The sequence below is a fragment of the Acomys minous genome (genome assembly GCF_964271855.1).
Source record: "Acomys minous genome assembly, chromosome: 6".
Taxonomy (NCBI): domain Eukaryota; kingdom Metazoa; phylum Chordata; class Mammalia; order Rodentia; family Muridae; genus Acomys; species Acomys minous.
In genome coordinates this window covers 10,740,254-10,766,772 of record NC_140487.1, presented here as the reverse complement: position 1 = coordinate 10,766,772, position 26,519 = coordinate 10,740,254, and the positions used below count along the sequence as shown (strand labels likewise).

At 42.6% G+C, this 26,519-nt stretch overlaps 1 protein-coding gene across 7 annotated transcripts in view; it reads left to right on the top strand.

Moving 5' to 3' along the window:
* The first annotated feature begins 1,118 nt into the window (after positions 1–1,118).
* Positions 1,119–26,519, top strand: part of MET (MET proto-oncogene, receptor tyrosine kinase) — a 109,104-nt gene continuing 83,703 nt past the window's right edge. Inside the window, exons 1-2 of one of the 7 annotated variants that reach the window (XM_084786799.1) lie at positions 1,119–1,568; positions 24,722–24,770. The gene's annotated coding sequence lies outside the window, so the exon portion shown is untranslated. Of the gene's footprint in view, positions 1,677–12,636; positions 12,657–13,846; positions 13,866–24,721; positions 24,771–26,519 lie in introns of those variants that run through there. The other 6 variants (XM_084786794.1, XM_084786795.1, XM_084786800.1 and 3 more) reach the window with 6 other exon arrangements.

The window sequence follows — 26,519 nt, the reverse complement described above, 5'->3', positions numbered from 1 at the left end:
ATTTAAGAACTGAGTTCTAACTCTGGCTGTCTTACTCCCAGCTATGTGGCCTTCTTAGGAATTTGTAGGACTGTTTTATTCATCTGCAAAATGATTCCATGCAGGACTCCAAAAATGTAATAGGAACTTCCCCCTCTCCCTGCCACCCCCCCTCAAACTGAAGAACCGTGAGGTAAACAGCTCTGGGGACTGAAATAGCTCTGTCTAGTGTCTTGTAGTGTACTGAGCACATAGTGCAGTAATGGGAAAAGTATGAGGCTCGTGTGTGATACTTTCTCAGTCTCTATTCTGTGTGTAGTAAGTGACACCTGCACCTGTATAGTGGCTCTCAGTAACTCACAGATCCATACCTATGTTTCCATTTTCAAATCAGCTCTTATCACAGTTGCAAAGAACTCGAGTTCTAAAAGGCAATGGGTTCCTTAGAGCCTTTCACCTCTTTGTATCCTTGTAGGTATGTGTGAAATTTTAGAAACGATTCCAGCAAATAAATCTTTATAAGTTAACTATTGTCCCAGATCTTTTTCAAAAATCTCAGTTTTTTAATATTCGAGACTTGAACTTACGTGGTTTTGTTAATTGCTATTTGTCTTTTTATTTAATCAGCTTGTGTCTATTGGTTTATTTAATCACCCTGCATCTGGCTATGAGAAAAAGTGAAAGTTAAACGGAAGCCTCTGGTGGGTTAAACTCCTGGGGGTACTCCCAGAAATCTGAGTTCTTATAATAGGGGATAATGGTTGCAAAATGAAATCCCTGGGACAATCCGTCCATCACTCCCACCAGCGTCTGTGACAATGAGCCCCTTGTTTTCGGCGGTGACCAGATCTCTATCCACGTGGGTGAGTGCGGGGTCGCCACCACAGGCGTGGGAGAGGCTGCAGCGCCCTGGTGCGCCAGGGGTGCGTGCGCTCTGCGCGGGTGACATTCGCCGCGGGAGCACCAGGAGGGGGAGACTCGGGGCCGCTGATCTCTCTCTCCTCTCTGCGCCTGCTTCAGACTCCAGAGCTGGGAAGGAGGAGAAAGCGAGGGAAACTTCGCCACCTAGAAAGTTTCACCTTGTCTAGGGCGGGAGGGTAGGCGGGGCTTGAGAAAGTGCGACCCCCCCCCCGCCCCCCGCCAGGGCTAAGCCTACGGGTTGCTGGAAAGGCGGGGACTCCGCTCTCTTCATCAACCTTCCTAGGGTGGTGAGAGTCCCCACCTCGGCCCCTGGAGGGACCGGTAAGACAGACCTAGAGCGACAGGAACCAGCAGACACGTGCTGGGGCGGGTGCCTAGGTCTCTTCGCCTCCAGCAGGGACGCGCCCCGGCGCCGCCAATGCCCAGCTGAGTCACAGGCCGGGCAGGGCGCGTGTGGGAAGGGGCGGAGCAGTCCGAGGGCGCTCGGCGGGGGTTCGGCCGGTGGGCCGCAGGTGACCCGGACGGCCTCGCCGCCCGCAGCTTCGGAGCCCTGGGTGACCTGGTGCAGAGCCAGAAGCGGGGCGGCCGCTGACTCGTCGGAGAAGGGCGGAGCGCGCGGGTGGTCCCGGCCCTCTGACTTCGCCGTCGCGCGCTCGGGGCACCTCAAGGTACTAACTCCAGCCGCGTCAATCCCGCACCCACCCTCTCCCGGCACCTCTGCTTTCTTTGTTCCACTGAGGGAACTGGCTGCGGCTCCGGAGGGTAAGACCACCGAAGTGGGTGCGAGCTCCGGGGCTTTGGAAACTGAAGGGATGGGGTCGGGGGAGGTGCAAATTAGCATTGAGCTCGTCGCTTTAGGAGAGCGTTGTTGATGGCCACCTGTGTGACTCGGGCGCTAGGAGCATTGGGTGTTTCTAGGGCTGTTATGGCTCTGCAAGTTTTACCTCTGTGATCTGACTCAGCCCTTACAAAAGGGATTGGTCACCCTGTCCAGGGTGATGCAGCCCGCAAGGTTTGAGCCCGGCTATTTCCTTGTTCTCAGCCCTGCTTTTTCTGCTGGGGGGAGGGGGGTTCCCAAGGGCAGGTGTTTCTGGGATGATCTGAATTTTTTATTCCTGGCAAACACGCAGAGCGTGTGATCCATCAATTTCGATCCTACTTTATCTTTTTGCTGGGACTCAGTGGAGGTGAAACACATTATAACCAGAGGTCAGGCGGTCTGGCTAGTACCACTATAATTATTAAAACACCAATGAAAGTACAATGCAGAATTTACTCCAAACTGCGGTTTCCCATTTCCTACCTTTTATGTTTAGAAGAGCCATTTGCTAATTTGGCAGTTGGCAAGGGTTTCAGGGGCTCACGCATGAATGCATGTCCAGTGGCTTTTTCCTTATCACAGTCTTGTGTTCAAAGCAGGTCTGGGGCAGAATGAAATATTGTCAACTTTCTTAGGCAAAATAATCAGGAGGCTCTAATTGCCGAGCTAAAACAGTCCGTGACTATGAGAAGATTGTAAAAGCTGTAACTGGAGAGAATATAGACGGAATTTTAAGAAGATTGTTCGCATTTTGTAGCACTGGGTGGAGGTTTATTCTGTCGCTTCCAACAGCCAGACACACACACACACATTGCCATGCAAATGGATTCGGAAGAGCATTATTTTCCTTTACAGCTCAACTATTATAGCTGACTAATGAATTTCTTCTGCATGAAGATGATCTGGAAATGATGTGCATGGTATTTCCCTTTGCTACTGGGACATAAATTGTGTTTTTATGGGGACAGTGTTGCTGTCGCCTGGATTATTTACAGGTATATAGCTTTCCTCTCCAGCTGGAAGCTCACTCGGCTTTGTTCTCAAGTGTAAACTTCCATTGTGGGGCAGAAATGAGGTGTTGTGGACTCTGCCGTTGCAAGTTGTGGTATAGCCAATGTTTGTTTCATCTGAAGAGATGAATAACACGTGCGATATGTATATCTCCACTAGGAAAATTTTATGGTACCCAAAATGTGTTCCTACAAAGTGTAGTAGGCGCTTTAAATTTTGTGGTCAGTTCTCAAACTCAGCCACGCATCAGTCAATAGTTATTAACTTAGCTATATTCTGCTGTAAACAAGATGGATTTATAGCATGTCGAGGACCATCAGGCAGCTACTGCCTTTTGTTCTTCATCGTTTGCAACAGGGGATGCTGTGCGATGCTTCACCAGCAGCACTATGGGCTTTGAGAATCTGAGGGCAAGCTCCATCTGCAAAATAAAAAAGTAAAAATACCCACATGCAGTAAATATGAAAATTTTAATTTGTGTTACTTTTAAGTCTAGGATTTTCTCAAGAACGTAAATTCCTACAATGTATGATTTCGGAGACCATGTAAACAGTGCCCCACGTTTGTCTTGAACTTTTTTTAAAAAAATATTTTAATTAGGACTGCACTTGGAAATACATGTTTAAAAGTCAATTTACAGAGAGCTATTGATAGAAATAGGTAGTTCAAAATGGAATTAATCTGATTTTCGCTTACAAGTTTATGTAATAACTCCAGGTAAAGGTGTTTTTCTCAGAACAGAGAGATTAACTCAGAAAGGCTTTACACTTTATGTGGCTGTCCAAGTGCCACTGCCTGCTGTCACACCCATGGTCAGGCATGACGAGTCATGCGTCCAGATCCCCTGATTTCTGCACCCCTTTGCTCCTCATTCCCGTAACTCCATTTCATACAGTTTTCTGGTTTCTTCTCCACTGGCCTTAGGCTTAGTGTCGTCACCAGGGCCATCCACATGCCCCCTCCCTATCGCTTGGGGTAAAAATGTGTACAGGTGTTTCAACTGTGTGCGTGTGTGGGCCTGGTGCCTGGGGAGGGCCAGAAGACAGCATCAGATGTCCGGGAACTGGAGTTACAGATAGTGGTGAGCGGCCAGGTGGGTGCAGTGGTAGAGCAATCAGTGCTCTGCTCGTAAATGCTGAGCCTTTTTTCTAGCCTCCCCATGATAGCCTTTGGCTTACTGCGTTTGCGCCCTGAGCACCTAAAGACCTTATCGTTCTCCCTGAAGGGACAGAGTGAGCGCAGAAACTCAAGTGCAGCGCAGGCAGTTTCCTTTTCCCAGCTGGTATATGTTGCAACTCCTGTCAGATACTGAGGCCTCAGGACAGAGTTTCATGGTTTTTCTTCCACGCAAAACAACATGCGAGTCTCAGTAATATGCACTAGGTACAGGCCAGTGTCAGTTTGGAATCATTTTTATTATGAGTTCTTAACACATACTGATTCAGGACTAAATTCGCATTTTTTTTCTCATCAAAAATGACCAAGAAGTTTACTGTGAGCAGTGTCTGTGCTGGTTCTAGAAGAATCTCTAAAAGTGGGGGAGGAAAAAAAAATGAACCTGTCCTTGAGAAATGTACACTCTAATTGTGTGGACAGATATCACACATATAAAATAGAGCTAGAATTCATAATTATTAAGGGAACATTGCAGTAAACAGACAATCATCTCACTTGCTAAAGACTGAAACATAAAGACCTTAGCGTGTCTAAGCTGCTTCTACTTATTTAATTCCTCCTATCCTCCAAGCTGAGCACAGCTCATCTGTAAGGTCTTCACAGTTGCACAGACTAAGGAGCTGCCTTGAGCCTTACCCCGTGCTCCTCAGCCATCAGCACAAGTTAGCTCCTGCAAAATTTTCTACTCAGGCACTGGTTAGACACCAAGATGAGTGTAATATTTCTAAGCCCCTGGTAACACACATGCTCCCTCCCTCTCTCTCTCTCTCCTCCTCTCTCCCTCCCTCTCTTTCTCCTCTCCCCTCTCAATTTCCTTTTGCTTTCTCTCTTTGTAGAAAGACTAAAAAAAAAAAAAAAAAAAAGATTTTATTCATATGTGTGGGGTCTTCTGACCATTATCAGATTAAGAGCTGAGCTGTGAGTGACTTTGTAATCTGCCCTTCCATCAAAAAGCCCATTCTCAGATATTTCTTCAGCTGTGTTAAATTGTTTAACGTTTATATCCCCCTTGGGTTTTGTTTTAATAAAAACATCCAGTAAAATCTGACTACTTTGCTTTTCAACGGACGAAATGAAGAAAAGTGTTTTTATAAGCTATAAAACATAATTGAGAGAAAAAAATCACACGTGTGGCATTTGTAACAGGAGGTTGTGAGCGCTGTGAAATGAACAATCAACTTTGGAAATCACAGACCCAGGCATGTGTGTTTCTCTCTGTGGTTGTGTGCAAGTGTGTTAATACAGATTATTCTCCATTTTAATTTGCATCAAGTTATATAGCAACGGAGCCGTATAATAATTCTGTAAAGACCTATGGACCATATCAGTTATATCAGGAGGGTGAAAACCTGTCTGTACTTTGGGGACATCAAGACAAAGCAGTTGTGAGATGTGACTGGGGAACCATGGGTGCTCATGAAAGCCAAACTGCTATTCTCTTAAGAATGTGACCGAGTATCTACTACGTCTGAGCAGAGGGTCTAGGTCCTCACCATGCAGGGTCCTTGGTTGGTACTTCAGTCTCTGCAGCATCCCCTTCCTCTGCCTGAATTTGTTGGCTCCATTGATCTCCTTGTGGAGCTCCTGAACCCCTCCAGTTCCCTCTATTCCCCAACTCTTCCATAAGACTCCCTATGCTCCACCCCAGGGTTTGGCTGTGAGTCTCAGCATCTGCTTGTATACTCTGCTGGGTGGAGTCTTTCAGAGGACATCTATGTTAAGCTCCCTTCCTGGTCCTTCTCTTCAACTGCTTCCAGTGTCTATTCTATTTGTCTTTCTGAATGAGAAGTAAGCATCCTCCCTAGGGTCCTCATTTTTACTTAGTTTCTTTAGGCCTGTGTATTGTAGTGTGGTTATCCTGAATTATTTGCCAGTATCCACTTATAAGTGAGTATATACCATGTGTGTCTTTCTGGGTCGGGGTTACCTCACTGAGGATGATCATTTCTAGTTCCATCCATTTGCAAACAAGTAGCTTAAATGAATAAAACTATCCATTTTATTAGGTGCTGATAAAAATTCCACCCAAGAGGGTACAGGCAGCCACTGGATATCTGATTTGGAGTTGTCATGTGGCCTCTCTGTGTGTCATGGACCAACATGGTGGTGCTGATCTTCTAAAATGTCAAGAGAACCCACGCAGCCCCATGTTTTAAAATGTTGACTCGGTATCTTTAAAGCATTACATATGTAAGAGGGACAGAGAGTCTGCAGACTAGATTCGTCCCCATGAGGCCTTTGGCTGTTTGTGCCCTCCCCCATAAGGGTGGCTCTTCAGGTACTGTCCAATTGAACAGCACACACAGCCAGAGGACCTTAGAGTACTTTGTAAACACAGCAGTTGGTTTTTCTAGAATTCTTTAAAAAAAAAAATGGCCAGGCAATGATGGCGCACACCTTTAATCCCAGCACTTGGCAGGCAGAGGCAGGCGGATCTCCCTGAGTTCGAAGCCAGCCTGGACTACAGAGCGAGTTCCAGGACAGCCAGAGCTGTTACACAGAGATACGCTGTCTCAAAAAACAAAAGAAAACAAACAAAACAAAAGAATCCCACTGTGGAAAGTTAAGTCAAAAGAAGAAAGAAAGAAAGAAAGAAAGAAAGAAAGAAAGAAAGAAAGAGAGAGAAAGAAAGAAAAGGTTGTCTTATCATTCATCACTTATTAGCACACACTTCTCTAAACTGACCAGTGCACATGCTTTGCGTCAGGCTATGGACATTTCTAAGCGACCGGATAATCTAGTTATTTTGTTCTTGCACTGAGGCCCTCATTCTCTGAAACCTGAATCCATCATAACTTTGGATGTGAACTTCATTTCCAACTTCTCTCCTTCAGACTAGACTCTCCTCTTGGAATACTGGCTCTTTATTTTGGATCTGACTGAACTTCCCCCTTTGTTTTCTCTCCCTCCTATTGAAACTCAAAATGTGCACTGCCTTGCTGGCTTTGAGTGGCCTTTCAAAGCAACCAGTGTTGCAACCCACTTTGCCAAAGGAATAAAAGCTCACAGGTTATGTTTCCTTTAACCCTAAAAACCAGGTCAAGTATCAGCTAGAAAGCCGTTGTGGAGGAAAGGCAGATTGTGTACTGTCTGTCTTCCTACGATTTTAAACGCAAGCATAATAACACACCGTAAAGCACTGCACATGTTAAGACCATAGCCCCTTTCCTGTTTTGAGATGATCCTGCGCTGCCTGCTAGTTGGAAATCTGAGATAGCACCCACCATCTCAGGTCTAGTTTTGAAGTTGTAGGTTACCACAGAATGGCTTGTGGGTCCAAAAAATGACTCCAACTACCGACCTTTGACATAAGGTCATCATCCAAACTCTGAGTGAGAGGTGGAGTAAATTTGTGTGACAGAGTTAGGAGGGCTAGGTCACCCCTTTTGAGGCCTGCCCATGTGGGAAAGAAAAGTCCAGACAAGTTTTGGGTCCTTAAGACAACTCAAACTGACGAAAACATCACTTTTGGCCTAGCCTGAGACCAGAGCATTTTCTCTCTTTGAGTTTCAAACCTAGGGGTCTTTTAGGGGAAATTTAATCCATGTGTTTTTGATTCACTAAAGCCTTAAACCATTACCCATAAACTGAACGTTCCTCCCAGCTCTTTGATGTCTATGAAATCTTTGAAACCATGGAAGTACCCCCTCGTTTTTTCCGAAAAATATGAAGTAGCTTTTTGCTAAGAGTCAGTACGTGGCATCTTAAAAATTCGGGGTAGGTGTAAACTATCAGCACAGCTTATTGAAGGGGAACTAACACAGTGTGAAAAATGTAGTACCATATTTTTCGGATGATAAGATGTACCTGGCCATAAGACGCACCCAATTTTTAGAGCAGTAAAACAAGAAAAACAGTAAAAAAACAGCAATCGGACCATAAGGTGTACCCTAATTTCCCCCTCACTTTTGGGGGGAAAGTGCATCTTATGGTCCAAAAAATATGGTAGGTTCAGAGACCTGCTTCTCATGGTACTCAGCTAAAGCCCTCACCAATGCTGTGAACATATTTTTGACACACCCCATCCTTCTAAAATATGTATCCCAAATACTCATTTTTTTTTCTTTTGTCCCTTAGTAAGTACTCAGCAAATACTACTTGAGTGTTAAGTGAATGCTTTTTTCTTCATCCCAGAACCTTCTACCCAATGCCGATCTTTGTATTCAATATCAATATCCATCTGTCATGTCTTAGAACAAGATCTATTCTGAGTGGGTTGACCTGTTTTGGCAAATTTCAAAAATAAGCCATCTAACTAAATATATGACATTTATTGAAATTCATTTTGTACCGTGAAGCAACTGCCTTGCAAAGAGTGCTGAAAATAGGAAGGAATTTCGAGGCTAATTTGATTAAATATTCTGTTGTTACCATATGCTTTCTGAAAATTGATTTTCCTCTCTTTTACTATTCCTGTCATCCTTCCTCCCACCTTGACACGTTTACTGATTGAAAGCTATTCACAGAAAAGGAAAGGTATAGGATGCATAAGAAGAGCAGCAAATTCGAACAGGCTAGGAAAACACACACTAGTTATAAATTGCTGTCATGTACGAGGAGGGAGGCCTGCTCAGTGGTGATGGTGCTGTTGCATTTTGCTCCAAATAACATGGATGACACATCTTTGAACTCCATTGTGTGGAGAAAAACACCTTCTTGCTGAAGCTAGATTTCCTGTTTGTGTGTTTTCTGGTAACTGTACTTCCCATATGGACTGAACGCAAACGTAGCTTTAAATGCAGTGGGAATGCACATGGGTAGAGTGTATGAGCACTTTGGAGAGAGAGAGGAGATGCAGGACTCGAAATGCCAGTGAGATACATTTTGATACCAGACTTAGCTTTCTAATTGCCCATCGTATATTATCCTCAGAAGCCCTTCTGCAACCAGAGCGTGCAACATGTGAGGTAGCAAAATTTGGTCTTTTAAATATATATATATATATATATATATATATATATATTGTAAGGATGGGAGAGAAAGGGGAAATTATGTTATTACAGTTATAGATTTTTTAAAGTTGGCTCTGAACATTTACTGCATCCACACATCCTCGGTAAACCTAGATTTGACATTTTAATACCGATAACTGTATACAAGGAGTAACTTATTTATACAGCTCAAATGTGTCTGAGTTTGTTCTTGTCCTTAGCTAAATTGTTAATAACAATGATGCATGGGGATTTTTTTTTACACAACTGTGTTACAAGTCTTTTAAAACTCCAGTTAGAAGGTCTTATACCTTGAAAAATGAAGAAATACCCCTTTATATGGTTGAGAGACTATATAAAACTGTTCCGTTTAAGACATTTTGTGATAAATGTTATGCCACAGATACAAAAATCAATAATACCTGGAATTTGTGATGGGTATCGGATCAGTGAGAAAACAGAGAGGAAAGATAGGAAAACACTGGAAGGGTCAAGGTGCGCTGTAAGCCTCAGTGTCCATGAGGGGCCAGCCTGCCTACTTCCTTTCCTTTCCTCTCCTCTCCTTTCCTTTCCTTTCCTTTCCTTTCCTTTCCTTTCCTTTCCTCTTGTTTCTTCTTTCTTTCTTTCTCTGTCTCTCTCCTTCTTTCCTTCTTCCTTCCCTCCCTCACCTCTTTCTCTTTCTTTCTTTTTTTAAAAGGTAGTTTATTCTTGATTATCTCAATGTATTTTTACCCTCAATTGTTTTCCTTAACTCCTTTCAGATCCACTCCCTCCTTCCTACACCATAGTTCATGTTTTGTTTCGTTTAATATCTAATAGCCCATCAATCTGATTTGTGGTGACAACCTGCTTGGAGCCTCATCCTTAAAGAAAACGGATTCTTTCTCTCCCAGAACCTGTCAACTGTCCATAGCGCTTCAGCTAAGAATGAGGCTCATGGAGCCCTCCTTCTCTACCCAAAATAATGACTGGCTTGATCTTGTTCAGGTTTGGTGCAGGTAACCACGGATGTTCTGAGCTCCTGAGTCTAGTGGTCCTGTCGTGTCCAGAGGAGACTGTTTTGATCTAGGGCTCCCCAATCTCTGACTCTTAGAGTATTTACACTTCCCTCTTCCACTAAGGTCCCTAAGCCGTAGGGTAAAGATGTGATATAGATGTGTGGTTGTGCACTCCACAGGCACTTTGTCTGGTTGTTATGTTATTAACCACTGCACACAGAACTTCTCTGATGAGGTCAGAGAGCTGCACCAATCCATAGGTAGAAAGATGCCAATTAAAAGGGTACTTTGATACTATGACCATTTAGCAAAATTGATAGCAGTAGGCTCACCATGTGAGGCTTCATAGGGTGAAGGCTCACCACCATGTGTTCTTAGCCAGATTTGCAGTTAACAGGAATATGTTTCGTCTTATGGAGTGGGCCTTAAATGGGATCGGAAAACAGTTGTTTACCCTGTAATATTCATTGTGCTTATGGGCATATCTTGTGGTCACTTTTGTAGCTTACAGGGCTCACAGAGGGGGAACACTGATGACTTTTTCTCCCTCAACCAAATGTAAGAGCAGTAATTTAAGTTAGTTTGGACTCCTTAGGACATTTCTGACCAGCCGCTCAAGGGGGGGGGGGGGGGGGCGTGGTATCTCACACCTGGCACTGGAGCATTTTATTTGGTAACATGTCTTCTGGCATGAGCACTGTCCCCTGTGTAGCACAGAGCCACCTGAACCCTGGGATATGAATACATATATGTATGTATGTATGAAACTTATAAGATAGATTTCTCCATGGCTTTCCAAAACATCTTTAGTCTTAATTGTTCTGCTCCAACCCTCCCTCTGCCCTCCCCTCCCATTCCCCTCTCCACTTAATCCTCCCTCCCCATTACTCCCCCCTTTCCCTCTTTCTGTCACTTCTGTCCTTCCTTGGGGTCCTTCTTCACCCTTCCCAACAATAGTCTCTTTCTGGTTTCCTGATTCGATAGGAAATTCAAATTAAACCCAAAAGTCTAAACATTTGACACTAGAATCCAGGCATTAGTGAGACATGCGCACTTGTCTTTCTGGGTTACCTCACTTAGTATACTGTTTTCTAGAGCTGTACATTTACCCACAAATTTTATAGGTTTGTTTTATTTTTTTTTATAGCTAAATAAGATTTCATTTTAATACAGGCATCACATTTTCACTGTTTACTCACCAGTTGGTGGACATTTAGGCTGTTTTCTTGTTCTGGCTGTTGTGACTAGAGCAGCCATAGACTTGGAGGTGCAAGCATCTCTGCAGTAGGAACTTGAGTCCTTAGAGATAAGCCCAGAAGCGGTAGAGTTGGGTCAAATGGCAGTTTTCTGAGATGCTGTCACACTGATGTCCACAGTTGTGCCACCAGTTTTCACTCCCACCAGCAGTGCATGAGGATTCCCTTTTCCCACACCTTGTCAGCATTTCTTGTCTTTTGTCTTCTTAATTTTAGCCATTCTGACTCAGGTGAGATGAAATCTCAAAATAGTACTGATGTGCATTTCTCTGATGGCTAAAGATGATGAACACCTAATCAAAATATTTCTTAGACATTTGCATTTTTTTCTTCTGAAAACTTTGTAAGGTTCCACAGCCTACTTTTTCACTGTTGCCTTCGTTCTAAGTGGTAAAGAGGCAGAGAGAGGCAAATCAAAGTGGGAAGTCAACAAGAGAATCACACACACACACACACACACACACACACAAGTCGGGTTGTGGGTAGCATATAAGCTTCCTTTCTTTTCTGTCACACGTGTTTTAATTCCCACAGAAAGTGGACTATTATCTGCATTTTGTTTGAATACAGTTGTGTCACCCAGAAAGTCCATGAACGAGGAACCTGTTCCTTAAGGTGTAATTAGGTGGAGGTGGGGTAGATCTTTACAAGATGAGTAGAAGTAGAAAACATGCAGTTCACTGGAGCCTTGTGGGGCACCACAGTCCCTCTGACCTCTGGCTTCAGATGTGAGCACCCAGTTTTATATACTCCAGCCATTGTCATCTGATTTGCACCATGAAATCGTCACCAAAACTGTCCCATGCTCGCGAGCCTCTAAAACTGTGCCACGTAAACCTTTTCTCCATGAAGTCAGCTGCCTCCCATATTTCATTACAGAGCTTACTGATGCGATTACCCAGATGTAAACTGGCCTCGAAGTCTAGCCTGTCTTTGTCTACTAGAAAGAGTAGGAGGAACGTGAGGCAGAAGCACAGCTGTTACCATCCGTGTCAGGTTCTAGGCGCTCTGGAGGCAACTCTCATGCACTGGGCCAAGTTCATCTTTTCAGAGAAAGTTGTCAACATTGAACCAGACAAGATTATGCAATTTTATACCGCTTTCACAGAATCATTTTCTATCCTATCCTATACAATCACTGTAATGTATTGTGAACAAAAGCTATGTATGGTCTTAAGAACTGTATCTATGATCATTTCCCACTGTCATGTCATCTGTTGTGGGTGTGAATTAACTTCCTCTGAGGGTGTATCTTGAAACCTTTCTTTGGGTGTTCACTATAACAGAGTCCATGCCTAGATTATGTCAGGAAAGAAAAGTTACATATTTCAAATAAACCCAGATAGTGATCCAAAGATTTGAGGAAAGCTCGTGTTACTTCCTGCATTCTTGTTCTTGCTCTCAGTATTTTCTGCTTCTCTAGGAGTGTGAAATGGGCAGCTTTCATCTGAACCTGACTTTACATTTGGGCATAAACCGCTTTCTCCCAGCCTCCAGGTGGAGGCCACACTGTTCGAAGAGACTATGGTTTGCAGACTATCTGGTTAACACAAAGACAGCAAACGTATGTATCATTTAAGAACTAGAAGAATCTTTAGGCTTAAGCATTGCATTAGCTGCTGTTGGTTAACTGAAGAAGAACCTCGGGCAGAAATGAATAAACACTTTGGGTCTCTCAAAAATGCTTTTCTGTCTAGTCCAAATTAAAAGACTTCTAAATTTCGTTCCAGTCTGACTAGCACATATTTAGATTGTCCCTTGAAATCTGTGTGTCAGGGCCCAATAATTTTTAAGCAGTATTTTGGTCTACAAGGAGCCTTTTAAAGGCTGTTTAAATCACCAGAAAAGTACAGCTAAAATCCCAGGCACTTTCCCTAACGGCAATGAGAGATGACAGCCCTTGAATCTGAATCTGTGTCATATGTTGATTAATTACTTTCCAACTGCTATTAAGCATTCTGAGTGAATAACTAGACTGGTATTCAAGATCAAGGCTCCCTCCCAATTCCTAAAAGGGTTTTAGTTTTTAGATACAATGATCATTATATCTGATTCATTTCTTCAACATCTTTAGGTTTCTTGAAGTAAGACGAGTCTCAGTTTTAGTGTCTCTTTTCCTCAGAAGTTATTTCTTCCAGATTTCAACAAATCTGATTCTGAAATAATAATCACCGGAGGCTGGCATTTCCTCCTAATAAAGGCCCATGGATGTGATGAGCTACGTAAACATGAGGAATTTGCTTCAGTGTCATAATCATGTAGCTATCTGCTCTTCAACTCAGCCTGCTCATTCAATGGGAGTAAGCACTAAGGGCTTGAAGATGAGAGCACCCTGAAACAGAATTTTGTTCTTGATCTTCCCACCTTTGGCCAATCCATAACAAGTGCTTCTCCTACCAGTCTCTGTCCCATCTTCCTCCAGGCCCACTGCAATGACTACAAACTCTCACCATCCTCTCAAGTTTTCAGTTGCCCTTGGCTTTCCATATTCTGCAATGTGAGACCACCTCTTATATTTGGAGAGTGACAGAAGGCCATCTGGTCTCCATGCCACTCCTTGTGACCTCCTTGAACATGTCTCAGAGTGAAATAGTCTTCTCAACCTATGATCCTGATCCCACTCTGCCCTACACCATTGATTACCTTGCTCTGCCTGCCCTGCACTCCTTTTGCCCCCTACCCTCCCATCTTTAAACTCTCTTTAATCATTTTTCATCCAGGCCTCAATGCAGCCAGCCACTGCTTCAAGAAAGAAATAAAGCACAGATGTGAGGTATGCCGATAGGATCTTGAATACACAGTTGCCTAAGTAGTCGCTCTGATTTTTTGCCTTATCTTTTAAGTTAAGAGTTCTTGAAAAAATAGATGCCAAACCTGTTTCCTCTACTTTATTTCTATTTGAGTAAACTGACTCAAGTAGTCTTCTCCATATGGCTAAGAAAGTATCCTTGTTGCCAAAGCTAATGGACTCCTGTGGAATACACCACACTCTGTGATGTATCTCTAATTTCTTCCCAGAAGTTCTGGAAAGTTCTTCCTTAGCTTTGAAAAGTCATCCAAACTCAGCCTCTGTGTCTCTCTGCTTCCTCTGTTTACAGCTTTTCTTTGTACCTTTGGAGTAAAGACAATGCTGCCCCTACTCTGAAATGCTTGGGAATCAGAAATGTTTCCAATCTTAGAGTTTTTCTTTCAGATTCTAGAATGTCTGCATAGATTCTGCTAGATGAGTGTCCCTAACAGATATTTTTTAAAAAATGCTCCATAATTCAAAACTTTTCAAGTGCGTGGGTACTCAGAGGATGGCAGATTTGGAGCATTTGCATCCCCGATTTCAAGATTATGGATATTTAGCCTGCATAAAGGATAAATGCATCACTCTCTGACAGTGAAGACCAGAGCATCTAAAGTTCAGGCGGACCAGTGAATGGACCACAGATTTCTGTCATTGACTCCTTGTTTTCCTTAGACTGCCATGCTTGGGTTATTCAGGTGAGGCCAGGTAAAAGGGCTCCATAAGAAAGCCCACAGGTGCCAACAACCAAAGTGAGAGAGCATGTAGCTTGCCTTTAGAACTGGAGAATGGGATGGTTGGTCCACTGAAAGTAAGAGTAAGTCTGGAGAGATCATGTTTGCTTTCAAGATTTCCTACGGTAGTAAGTTTTTTGCTCAATATAGAAACAACATAATCAGATTTTCTGTTCAGAAAATGTCTCTTGTACATTGGGGAATAGATTATCAAGACAAGAGTGGAGAGGGCAAATCTGCTAGGAAACTGTAGCAATCCAGGTAAGAAGTGACACTGCAATGCATGACAAGACAGGTACATCTGCAATAGCCATAGGTGGGAGTCCAGTATGATGACCTGAAAGCGTGGGAGATGGGAGACACTGAGGTACGATACAGGCTGGGAGAGCAGGTGTTATGAGGGAGAGTACAGATTCCCTAAGGATCCAACTTCCCTCTTGGCTTGACCTATCCATCCTGTTTTTCTGGCCTGTTAGCTTTGTTGGCTCCAGCCTGCAGGACTCCTCTTCTTATCATCTGTCTTCTGCTCCTTGTGGATTGCATTAACTCTTTCTTTGCTGTCGTAACAAAAGTCATGGCACGAAGCAACTTGAGGGAGAAGGGGATGGTTTTGGTTGGGGGTTGGTGGTTTGCAGCACTACAGTCTGCCATGGCAGGGAAAGCGTGAGGACAGAGCATAAGGCTGTCGGTCACATTGTATCCACAGCCAAGAAACAGAAAGTAACGAATGCTAGGGCTTGACACACCTTCTCATTTTCCCCTCTCTACTTAATCTACACCACATTTAGGATGGCTCTTTCCTCTCCAGTTATACTTTCTGGAGAAAGGAAACACAGTCACGGACATATGCAAAGGTGTACCTTCTGAGCGATTCCAAGCCCTATCAAGTTGACCCTGAAGATTAACCCTCGTGGTGGTCTCATTTAATTTCCTATCTTTTCACTCCATCTACACGCTCACAGCATCATACTTTAAGTCTTTATCCTAGACCTTCATTCTTCAGTCTAAGACACAAATTTTCCCCCACATGCCCATCAGACCTCTGGATGTCTTAAATCCCACTGGTTGTTCTAAGCCCTTCTGCCATAATTGGGAAAGCCAATCTCTTTACTACAAACTTTATATTTTTACCTCCTTTTTTACTCATGTACCTGCTAATTCCTTTCTCTCCATCCTCAAAATATAACCACAATTAAGCCACTTCATCTAGAACTTTCTATGTGTGTCACCGTTGAACTGCGTGAGGAGTCTGCCACGGGCCCCATTGTCTCTTCCTTATGCCACACTACCCTCTGCTAGCAGCGGTCTTCCCTCACACTCATGCTGATTCCATTCAGATAGAAGGCCTCCCTCAGTCCACAGCTTGCATTGGTTTCTCGTGTCATTCCAACAAAAGCGAGAACCTCACAGTGGCCTAGAGGGCCCTACCATTCTGATTCTTTATCTTTCCAGACCTTTATCTTTCCAGAGTCCTCACTGCTCCAAGTGTCTGTGCCCTTAGCTGTTCTGAGCATGTCATTTACCTTTAAGATCAGCGGTAAGCCATCTTGGCTCTCTGAACTGCCTTTAGCTTTTCTTCTCTTTGTGCCCCTTCTGTGACAGCACTGCGAGGGGTGAAATGGGACTTCCAGTGTTTTGGCAGTGTCTCTTTAGGTGAGAAAAGCTGGGGCTGGAGAGATGGTTCAGTGGTTAAGAACACTGTCTTCTCTTCCAAAGGACCTGAGTTCAATTCCCAGGCCCCACACCAGGCAGCTCACAATTGCCTTCAACTCAAGCTCCTGGTGATCTGTTATCTCTCTACCCCCTCCTTCCTTGCCACACACAAAAGTAACAATTAAAAACAAAAAAGACCATTCCCTTTTCTTGTTCTTCTACACACACACACACACACACACACACACACACACACTTCAATTGATTAGTTACATAAATGCAATGCTGACACAGTTGTTTTTAAGTTGTCCTAACCTTTAGGTTTATTGATTTTTTTTTTTCAAGCATCCAGAGTGTTTACCAAATGTTAGAAATGGGATTTCATCCTTACTTTTCTGCCCTGTCCTATTTTCATAGGGATCGACTAGCTTGGCATTCTCTGTTCGTTTAAAGGTGTTTAATTTTTACTTCTTAGAAAATGTGTTTAGTTCTTTATTTTCTGATGATATATTGATCTGAGCATGTTGGTCTGCTTCTGATTTTTGTTCCAACATGATGGCATTATTTTCTCCCACGAAAATCCACACCTGCAGAAAAATACAGCCGAGTTTCCTAACTCTGTTCTTTCCCAGTAGTACCACAATTTCTACTTGCTTAAAAAAGAAACTATGTGTCCTTCAGCTTCAGACCTAATTCATTGAGTTTTAGAGTCAGCTTGCTAATGCTAACTGCCCAGGAATGTTGTTTTCAGACATGAGCAAAATAGAGTTCAGAGCTAAGTGGAAAGAGTGTTAGAAAGAGAGGTCCCCCCTGACATAGCCCCTTGTGTCTCTACCCTTGTCCCTTTACCTACGAGAAGGCTCTCTCTTTCCTTATGGCACAGCCACCATGACAAAAATGGATCTGCTCACACCCCGTTTCCCTGTGCCGCCATTTCATGTTTGCCTTGTGCAAACCCAGAGGAAGTAGACCCACCAGGAGTGCCATATGCCTGTCATCCTAGCACTACGAAGAAAAAGACGAAAAGAGGGACAGTTTGAGACCAGCCTGAAGAAAGTAACAAGAAGACCTTGCTTACTCTAAAGATAATGAAGGGGGGGAGGGAGGGAGGGAGGAAAGAAGGAAGGAAAGAAAGCACGCATCCCCCATTTGGACATGCCTTATGCCCAGGACTTTTTCTGCTACCCCCCCAACCCCCACACAGAGGAGGGAAGGTCTGATTCACTGGTGAGCAATGTATCAGCTTCCTCTGGTTCTGTCTCCCTCTCAGTTCACATTCCGACTGCCCAGTCAGGTCCCTCCTTTCCAAACTCTGATTTGCACATAGCAGGCACGGGTTGCTAGGCTTAGTTTATTTTAGCTTACGTATGCAGAAAGATGTGATCTGTGGGTTTATTTTATTCAGTGTTCCTGGCTTAATTGAACAAAACCTGGTAGAGCGTCTACACAATCTGATTTACAAACTTCCATTCATCGATTGGACTGAAAAGGGCGGGAGCTGCTTTTGAGTTCAAGCCCTTTAGCATATTCCTAACAACAAGAAATTTCAACCTCCACATTTCCAAAGCTAATAAACTGTTCTTGTTTGAGCTACCCTTTGTTAATGATGCCTGTCCATCAATCGGGACTTTGACAGTTCAATATGCACAATAGTAAAACAAATGTCCGTTTATTCTTTTTCCCCAGAAGTTGGATGTTTTCAGCCATTCTTAAAAGAACAAAGATGTTTGCTAACAGATTATGAATTTATGAGACAAAATCTTGAGGATAGAATGACATTCTATTACTTTTATCTTTACACTTGCCTTAGCAAGCTTGGACAATGATCTTAATCATATATTGAAAGGAGAAAAATGCACAATTGGTTTCTTTTCGTAGGCTAAAAGTCTGTCATTTTCAATTTCTAAAATGATGATCAGGAGAAGGACTGAGATAAAAAACATAAGAATCAGAACAAAAGCACTAGCTCTCTTTACAGAAACATTTGTGTTATACCCAAGAAAGTGTTTAGAACCACCCTGAGCCCTACATTATAAACATGTATATTATTCTAGTGTCAAGTTTAACTCATTTTCTCCTATAACTATCTATAGCTCAATCTTTAATAAATCTGCAGATCTAGATCTTTTATGAAATTTCATATAATGTGCAAGTTGCTATCTTCATTACAACTTTTCTCTTTAAAATTAAAGGTTTATGCCGTTTGGCAGTTATACCTGCCTATGATTATCTTAAAGCACTTCATGAGCTCAATTACCCTGTTGATCATATTTAAAACAACATGTTATAGATACAGAACAGCAGCAGCAAAACCAAAATAAAAACAAGAAATTGTGCAGTTTGCAGATATGTACATGTTAGAGAAACTCTTAAAACTGAGTCAGGCCTAGTGGCACATGTCTTACTCCGAGCTACTGAGGAAACTGAGATAGAAAGATCTCGTTTAAGGTCTTCCTGCACCACAGAGAAAGTTCAGACAACATGGACAATATAGCAAGACTGCCTGGAAGCCAGTAAAGGGCTGAGCTGCAGCTACATGGTAGAGCACTTGTCTCACATATGCAAGGTGTGTAGCTCAAATTCCAGTAGAAATAAGTAAACAAACAAATAAGGAAGGAAGAAAAACAAGAAACCAGGCAAGCAAAAGAGAGAAAAATCCTCCTCCTCTCAAGATAAATAGATTCCATCCAAGGCTTTTTGTGCTAAATTATGTTGGTTTCAAAAGCTGGCCACTCCCTTATTTTTCTCTATGCTTTTACAACTAGGGATTGCCATTTAAATACATTCATGGGACATATTTACACTAAAAAAGAATCCAGTGTTTGAGATTCAAATTTAACTGGGACTCCATACACCTTCACTTCCTAAATCTCTATGGGGGTATGGGCTTACTCTTTAAACTAATGGTTCCTGTTTGGCTCTTACTGTAGCCTCTATCTTGGAAGAACTTTAAGGGCTTCAAGAACTTGAAAGTGAGTTAGAGGAAAACCACAAGATGACCAAGGGTGGGGAAATAACAAATAGCTCTATTTAAATTGTAGAGAGAAGTAAAGTAGTGAAACGCTGGCAGGTTTTTAGAATGGTCTCTCCTGGAGCACTGGCCAACTTCCTCATTTCTATTGAGAGCTAGCAGAACTGGCTAAGGCGCAGCTCAGGATAAGAAGCAGAGGAGTTACGTTTACTAGGTGTCAGTGTGTGGTGCATAAATGAGTGCCGGTGTATCCCATAATTTATTTAAGGCCCTCATGGCTAACCCACAAGGCGGAAACAAAGAACTCTGTCCCTCAGGCCAGGCTATATGGAGGGGTAACACACATTTATAGATCACCTAAACATCCTTCCACTCTCCCACCACATCCTACCTCTTTTCTAGAAAGTTCTATGCAGAATCCGAGTGTCATAAAGCTACTTTAGGATAAGCTAATCTGTAAAACATTAAAAAAAAAAAAAGACTATCTTAAGGGAATTTTAGATTCCCTTATGGGTCATACAAAAGGACAGTTGGATGGGCTGAAGAGTCTTCAAGTCTGTCCCTTTAACTCGCCATTGGAAATCACTGTTACGGGAGTGTCTTGGGCTTGGGATGGAGGTGTCTGTTAGATCAGCTGGTTAATATATTCAAGGCCTTGGGTTCTGTCTCTTGGGGGAAGGGAGGATGGGAAAAGTAAAAGAAAGAGGGAGGAGAAGGGAGGAAAGGAAAGGGTAGGCAGGGAGGGAAGGAAGGGAGGCTCTGACTACACTGGAAAGTATTTTGATACGGTGCATGGAGTATTGTCTTTATTATTAAACACACAGTAGTTAATGCCGAGGCATTGGGGGGGGGGAATCCAGAAAAAGAAAAAAACAAGTTGTAAAATGTCTCAACAGTCCTGTTGAGGACTGTTTCATTTACATTTCGATTAAGGCTACAGACTTAAGGTATAGATTTTATCCCGCTGTCTTCAAATCAACAGAAGTTCTCAGCATCTAGACAACGGCATGTCATGTAATGGACGCTCACAAATAGCTGTTCAATATTATGTAACACCACGTACTGTGACTGTTTACAAATCCAGCATTTGAAACGTCAGCAGAGGTTTCTTATTAGAATGTTGTTGTTAGAACTTTATTATGATAACCTTCTTCTTCTTCTTCTTCTTCTTCTTCTTCTTCTTCTTCTTCTTCTTCTTCTTCTTCTTCTTCTTCTTCTTCTTCTTCTTCTTCACTGGTAGAGAGGGCACATGCATGGTGCTTGTACGGAGGTTGGACATTAACCCCGGAGTTGGTCCAAATCATCTCTCTCCTTTGAGCTGGGTCTCTTGTTGTTGATGGCTGTGTATTCCCCCTTCTAAATATTCCCCCGTCTCCACCTCTGGTCCTGTAGTGGGGGCTGTGGTAGTTGCAGACAGGCATGTTACCTCGTCACCTTCTGTGAGCTCTAGGATCCCCGAAGGGCCTCACACATGCATGCCAAGCACTTTACCTACTGAACGTTCTCAGCTCTTACAAGTCCTACTTTTAAAGTTAGTGGCAAGAACATAAACAGAGAGGGCTAAGGATATTCCTTAGGATGCCATTCCCGCAAACCCTCTTAGATGCAGCAGTGACAGTTTTTATGGCTTATCTGCCTCGATATGGCATCTCAGCCATTTCCCAGAATTACAGATTCCCTTTATATACTTAAATGTATCAAAAATCTTTGATAGTTTTATGTTAATTGATGCATTATGTTCATCTTGAGCTCATGCTACTTATTGTGCTTCAGAAATACATAGTAGGAGAAAAAATAAAACAGCCCATCACCTCAGGAATCTCAGCTGATGGATGTGTTCCCAGGTGCCACGTGAGATATTTGCAAGTAATTGTTCAAAAACACAAAGAAAGCATTTTGTCTCACTTATTTAACTATTTTATGTAGTCTACAGCCACACCCCCCCGAACATGCCACCGATCTTCTCTGAGTTTTTTTGTTATTGTTTTGTTTTGTTTTGTTTCTGTATGCCAAGTTGCTTTTATGCATTTGACCTTGTGTATGAACTCCGAAGTTCATCAGTACTTTTTTTTTTCCTGGATATTGTTTACTTAAGATTTGTAAGAAGTAAAGGAATCATTATGAAACTGCTGACCAACAAGGAAGAAGAAAAGAAACAATTTTACTGGCTCCTGAACAGTTAAAACATGGTGGCACACTGAGAGCCAGATGTGAGTGAGAAGGTTCCATGTCTGAGCTCTTCTGCCCACAGCGTCCGCTTCACACGCACGCTGGCTCTCCCCACACAGTAGCAAAGATGGCTCCTCAGAAGCTCTGAGGCAGTGTCATCTGCATGTTTGGAATCTCTGAACAGGAGTGGTGCTCTGCCAACATCCATACGGTTGTCCTTGCTTTGGTCATATGTTCACCCTGACTGAGCACTGGCTCAGAAGACTAGAGCTCATTGAAACGCCAGTCTGGTGAGCATCCTCCCCCTGCAGTGAGATTTGGGCAGCATGATTGATAGGCAGGAGATGGGGTAGAGAGGGTTTTCAAAAGAGCTGCCAGAGGAGGAAACAATAGGTGTTGAGCAGGTACAAATAAGTGTTTTCACTCAAGTAATGTGTCTTTTGAATAAAACTTTGAAAAATAAATAAATAAAAAATAAAAATAAAATAAAATAAAAAACTTTTTCCCTAGCAATGCAGCTAATTAGATATAGTTCAAACAAGCATATTTTAAAATAATTTAATATAAATTTCAGCATATATTTAAAAATTAGAAATACTGAGGAGACTTTGATTCCATCTGTACATTGAGCTAACATTTTATTCTCTTCGGAAAAAAATGAGTAATGATTACCTTATGGCTATCATTAGAAAATAATTGATATAACTTAGTATATCTTGTAAACTAGAAGGTGTTTTCAACACATATATCATTGTGACTTCTGAGGAAAACCAGGCCCTAAAGCAAAGTTAATTGTGTCAAAGTTTGCAAAATCTTCCCCCTTAAAGAAAAATGTCCCATTACACCTGCTGCGAATTTTCCCAAGGAACCAGACCTTGGCTACAGCACTGCTTTTGCTGCTGATGGGAGTGTTGGCAATCACAGACAATATTTGAGAGGAATGATGTAACAGGTACAAGGCATTTTAATGAGAAAACTGACACAGTTAGGTAGCAGAGAAGAGTTGAGTGGCAGGTGGGAAGGTCAGGCAGTGCCTGGGTTCATAGTTAACGGGCTGTCTCTAATGAAAAGACTCCTAAATGCCACAAGCTTAATGACCAAGATGGAACAGAGGTACTAATTCCTGGGAAATGTTTGTTCAGTGAGAGTATTCTTGCTACCAACTACAGAGAAACAAGGAAATGTTTTGTAGGTGATTCGATTGCATCTGCTATGTGCACAGTTCAAGAGAATAAATTAGTCAATCTGAATCATCTTTTTATGTTTCATTTAGTTGAGAAAAAAATCAGTTAAAAAGCTAGCACTCGTTCAAAAAGAAAAAAAAAGGAGCAGAACTAGTGAAAAAGACATTCTGTGTTGAAAGTCTGATTCAGACATATCATAGGAACCAGTGTATCAGGACACAAATATATGGAAGTGAGTTTGTTTCTGAAGCCACTACCATTATAAACTTTAAACTTTCTGGCTTAGACAGAACTGTCAAGCAAGAGTATTATAGTTAAGTTGATGGCCCTAGAGTGACAGGTAACTGTAGAAAAGCAGTCCCAGAAACCAGAGTTATTACAGGGGAGCATACTTTGGAGCTCATGGGTTCTTTCAGGAATGCGAGTAAAGATTCAGTAACCATCCCCATGCGGGAGGACAAAGCTCTGATTTGCAGTGTTTGCCAATGCCTATGATGTAACACTCCCATCATGCTGGTTTTTGGTTGTCAAGATAAGCTCACTGCAATATAAGTTAGAAAGAGATGCACAGAGTAGGTGTCCTAAGCCAGCACCAGAGGACGTAGGCATGCTACTGGTCCACAAATCACGTCACAGACTAAAAAGTAGCTGAGGCCCAAGAAGTTAGGTCATACAGCTTAGCTTCATTGACACAGCTGAAGCCACACCCTGCGTCTCAGGTTTATGAATGCACAATAAGGGAAGGACTGGAAGTGATTGCCAAGTCCACTTAACTCTATAGCTTGGCTCCATTTCCCGTCTTTGAACTTCTCACCCTGAGTTTAAATGGCGGCGTGATTGTCTTGCTCTCTACTAGTCTGTGTTCTCACTAACAGCTGGAAAGTTTTTTAATCATCCTTGACTCTTTCGTCCTCTTCTTGGTATCTGGAACATTATAGATGCCCGTCTATGTGTTCTGAGGCTATGAACAACCAGTGATAATAGAGAATATCCGTTGACCTACTACGGGCACTGGGCCTAGTAGCTAACCTGCTCTCACCATTGAGTTCATAGAGCCATGCTCAGAAATGAGGTAGGACCCACAATGCACCCGGCCAGAATATGTGTTTGTGCACTTTGCACCAGAGTCTGGACTTGGCATTCTGCCCTCGCCAATACACACCTTTGTAAACAAGGAATAGTCTTAATTAACGGGAGTAGTCAGGAAAATGGCATGTACCAAGTGATTAAATGCATCCTTTTCTGCTGTTGGTTTACGTTTGATTTGCTGTCCCGTCCAATGAGATAACAAAAAGCCCATTTGTACATTTGCTGAATTCTAACTAGTTAAACATTGGTACAGTGAGTGACATACGCATAAACCGTAGAGCATGGTTCTTATTTTTAAAACATTATGCAATCCCTCAGATTGTATAAGTAAAATAAAGATAATTTTGAAGTTTCGTTCACAAGCGAAAAACAAAAAGCCGTGCACACACACAAAAAGCCGTGCTTTAATGGGCATCAGTTTGGATGTAGTTGAGTTATAATATTGTTTGGCCTTCCTTTTGGAAGTAAGCATTCTTATATTTCCTTCATATCATATTTTTGGAGAAAATATAGAAATAATTTTCCCATTCTTGGAAGATACACTGACATATATCATGTTAAGAAGAACATTTAACTTTTCATATAATATACTCTGCAGTGATAAGACAATTTGTCCCCAGTCCTTTCTTTTCATTCCTTCTTGTTTCTCTCATTGGCACCAAAAACATTTTAGTATACTTCAAAACACTGAGAAGTGTACGTAAAAACAGCAAGTTCAATTCCCAGTCCTTACATATACTCTAAAATGGTAGTATATCTTTTAAATATCCTCTCTTTTTTATACTTAAGAACAATCACAAGAGAGTATTTAACTGTGGGCACAGAGGCGAGTAAACGGCCTTAAGTCAGATAGCTACACAGGGAAGGGCTGGGATCAGGGCGCTGATGGAGAAGCCTGTGCCCAGGCTGGGATCTCTCTAAGCATTGATAAAGTATCTGAGTGTGGGCTGTAGCTTGCTGGGCGTGGCTCACACTGGGTGGCTTCTGTCAAGCATGCTCATGCAGAAGAGGATGCTAATCATACTTCCTTCTTCACAGGATGTTTATGGAGAGAAACCAGACCATTTAGCAGAGCGCCTGGCATGTGGTAAGCACACAGCGTTGTGTTTATTAGTTTATTAGTTATTAGTTTATGGTTTATACCGCTTCCAACAACTTATCTTATTGGCACTTTCCTTTGCTCTGGGGTGTAACTGTGGATTTTCTGGCTTTGTCGCACATCACCTCAAAGCCTGTATCCTCAACCAGATACTTCCACATGGAGCTTGAAGACCACTGTGTCCTCAACTGACTATACTAGGCCTCTTCTCTTTCTTGAATGTGAAGAAGTAGTCACAGCATGTTGATTGAATCTTACCCTAAAGGAATGCTTAGAGCTGTTCCTTCACCAATTTCCTGCTGACCTCAGTTCGCAGGCTCTGCTTTGCCTATGTTGAGCCTCTTCATCCCTCTTATACATCCATTACTTTTAGAACATGGATGTTTCATCTTCTGAATTCCACACTGTTCCTGTGCTGTCATGTGACTTCTCCTCTCTCGCTGTATCAGAGATCGTGACCTCTCTTCTGTTTGGAGTGTTGCCTCATCAGCTTTATCTCACACTTGTGCCTGTCACCCCACTTCTCACTGTCCTGTCCCTGCCGTGCACTCGCCACATTTCTCTGCTTTGCACGAAACTACCATGCCTTTGAGGAATCTTCAGTCACTGTCCTCCTTGAAGACATTTACAGTCTGATTTCCTTTCTCCTCACCCAGCTTTTTGTTAACTCACTGGTTCTACCAATGGACTATGAGCTCTACGGAGAGGGGCAGTGTGGCTTTGTATGTACTAAATCAGTACTAGTAAAAGAAGGGAAAGCCTAGCAAATTAACATACATCCTTTCTATAGTGTAGCAACGAGCTCCAAGCAACTGCTGATGCCTTCTGCTTGTTCTTCCTTTGATGAACATTCTACCTCCTCAAAACACTCATTTCCTTGCACCTCAACAGTCTGTCAAAAGCTCCTGTTGAATTTGTTGAAATCGCTCTTTGAAAGTCCACAGATAGTTCTCTCCTATATGGCTTAGGTATTTTTGTTTGTTTGGTTGGTTGGTTTGTTTTGTTTTGGATTAGGTATTCTTAAGACCCTTGCTTGACTTCTATAACATGGAAACAATGCTGGCTCTTGTTGTCTCAATGACCTGAGCCTTCTTAGCTCCTCACTTAGTTCTTTTAATGTAGGGTTTCACCCAGATTTAATTCACTGCCCATTTCCTTTTTTATCTAGTACCACCGTGGCGAGCACACCAGCCTAGGCTTTAGTTCTCACCTCTACGCATATACCTGCAGTTTATTACTATTGTTCTAAGTGAAGTGCCAAGTACACCAAGGTTTGAGTTTGCATTCCTTCCTCATTCCACTTGCCACTGTGTCACTCAAAGCAGATGTGTCTCACCTGGACCAGTCGTGTCTCTCATCCATAATGGCAGCTTTCCAACAGAAGCCTTTCATTATTTACCTCTGTTCCTTGGCACAGGTGTTCCATCTGCTCAGAAATTTCATTCGTCACGTATTATAAGCCCCTGATTCCTGACAATTAATGTGAACCCTTCTGGGGTTTTGTTTTGTTTTGTTCTTTTTTTTTTTTCCCCTGGGTTTTCTGTGTAGCCTTGACGGTCCTTCTATAGACCATGCTGGCCTCGAACTCACAGCAGTCCACCAGCCTCTGCCTCCTGAGTGCTGGGATTAAGGGCATGTGCCACCACGCATGGCTAATGTGACCCCTTCTAGTCATGCCTATGGTAGACCTTTACTCAGTTCTCATTAGAACTCACAGCTTGTAGCCAACTTCCTCGT